We start from the raw sequence: 2,465 nt of genomic DNA, 5'->3' as shown, positions 1-2,465 counted from the left end.
TGAGAAAGTAGTAGTCTTGATAGTGTGAAAAGGGAGGAAGAGATAGTTGACATGATTAAGATCAAAAGACTGGTTTGCTGTTTTTTTTTTCATTAAGGGCGGCCGGGCCGGGCCGGGCCGGGCGGAGGGCGGCGGCGGACCCGAGGGGTCGGACGGGAGCGAGCGGAGAGGGTGGTATTAGTGGACCCGCGCGGCGCAGACAGGGTGGATAGATAGATCGATCCCCGCCAGCCTTTGTGATGGAACCGAAGATGAGCTGTTGTTTTGTTAGCTCGGAGATCGAGGTGGGGCCGAGGTGTCGGGATTGCGTGTGGGAAGGGCTCCGTCATTATCGTAGTAACTTTATCATTTCTGTTCTTCCCCCCTACCCCGTGGTTACTTTAGGACTATGGGCTGAAGTTGTTCCCTTGTTGACAGTCTCGGGAAAGGGGTTTGCGAGAGGCGTGCAGCCCATTCTGACATCTCCCCGCCTCCGCCACAGGAAAAACAAGAGTGATGTTGTAGTTAACTGGGCTGACCTGGAAGAACAAGACCCGGAGGTTAAGGGGTGGCGGTGGCGGTGTGAAAACCGGGAGATATAAGTGGCTTTTAGGAAACCCGGGAAGGAAGGGTTTGAAATGGGGGAAATGAAAAAGACAATGACACCCACCAGCCACATGTCTGGGCAGTGGCAGCTGCTTTCCAGCATCAATTGTGATTTATAGTTTAGATGGAAGAGATTGTGGTATAATGAAGACCGCAGCAGGGGAAAATCCAAACAATACCTAGAGCCAGGGTAGGCAGATGAGGTATTGATTGGGGGTGGAGGGAATTATAGGTAGCTCTGTTGTATCTATCAATCAAAGGAGGGACTTTTAAAGAGAGTTCAGGACATTTAAAATCAGGACATTTAAATCTCCGAGGCTTACACTTTATAGCAGTGGAGTTGCAGGGTAGGCTAGATTAGCAAGACATGAAGTTTGTTAAGTGTGTTTTGGAAAAAAAATTAATAACATCTCGAAAGAGGAAAAAAAACTATAACGTATGCTGAAGTAAGAGCATAAATTTAAACTTCACAGCTTAAAAGGCAACTTTGCCTTTTAATCTTCTTTTGGGGGGGGGTTCCAGTCGTGAACTCTGGGCCTGGGCACTGTCCCTCAGCTCTTCAGCTCAAGGCTAGCGCTCTACCACTTGAGCCACAGCACCACTTCTGGCTTTTTTCTTTTTTGCTTATGTGGTGCCGAGGAATCAAATCGAGGGCCTCATGCATGCAAGGCAAGCGTGCTACCACTGAGCCACCTTCTCAGCCCGCCTTTTAATCTTTAAAAATAAAAGATTACTATGTCACTTGCTATAATATTCTATCTACAGGTTTTTTTTTCTGGATTCTTACAGTTGGTGATAGGAAACACATAGAAGAGATTTCAGTATGAAATTAATTTAGCCAGATGCACTGGTACACACCTGTAATCTCAATGTGAAAGTGGGGTGGCTGACACGGGTTATAAATTTGGGGTCAGAAGTCTCAACAAAACTGGATTTGTAGTATATTGGACTTCAGGCGGTTTTTTTTTTTTTTTTTTGCTTTGCTTCTCTTATGAGTCACAGGTTTTTTGTTTTATTATTCTTGTAGATAGATAACAAGAAATTGTTCTAGGTATATGAAAGGCAAGTGCTGTATATCTGGGTCTTGAAAGAATTAACTATTAAGTGAGGGTGACATGAAGAAATAATGTATTTTTTAGAGAATTGTTGGCTTATAGATAATTTTGCAGGGTAAAGGACATAAAATTTTAAAGTTTTTATGTTTGAGAACTCAGATTTTTCATGTTAGAGTATTTTTTTAAAAATATGTTAAATAGTAAAGATCTACCTAAAGCAATGGAATGTGCTATGTATATACACCTGCTCCCTAAGAAAATGCTGCAGGTTTTAATAGTGATTCTGTGGAAATGCCAGGTCTACGTATCAGTTCTGTTTTAGGATTATTAGGTGAGTCTGTTGGCTTTAAATTCCTTCTCTGAATTAGAGTGTTGAACTTAAAATTTGTACAGTCACCTCCCCTCTAATGTACCATGAATATGAATGCAGTCTGTCTTTAACTTGTGCATTTAGTATTCCTGCTACTTTAGATTGGCATCTTTAGAGGACTTATAAACTCTGTAAATGCATCTTTACCATTTCTCGAGGTAAGTTTTTTGGTGCTATGTGTATTAGCTGTATTATGGTTGTCTTTCCAGGCTACTTGAGATGCACAAAGCATTTTCTTTGAACTTCATAAAAGTTACATTTAGCCTGCTACAGTGTAAAAGTTCCATCTGCAATTTCATGGTAGCTAATCCCTGATGATTTTTGTTTTTTCTCTTGTCATCCATCAGTATTAAACAAACAAATGGTAGAGATAACTTCTTTCATCCTGTCAGAAAGTATCTCACCTAATTTGCTATATTCAAATATGTATTGTGTCTGGAAGTTTAAATTAAAGG

Source organism: Dipodomys ordii, unplaced genomic scaffold (assembly GCF_000151885.1).
Source record: "Dipodomys ordii isolate 6190 unplaced genomic scaffold, Dord_2.0 Scaffold190, whole genome shotgun sequence".
Lineage (NCBI taxonomy): Eukaryota > Metazoa > Chordata > Mammalia > Rodentia > Heteromyidae > Dipodomys > Dipodomys ordii.
This window is presented reverse-complemented; position numbering follows the sequence as displayed.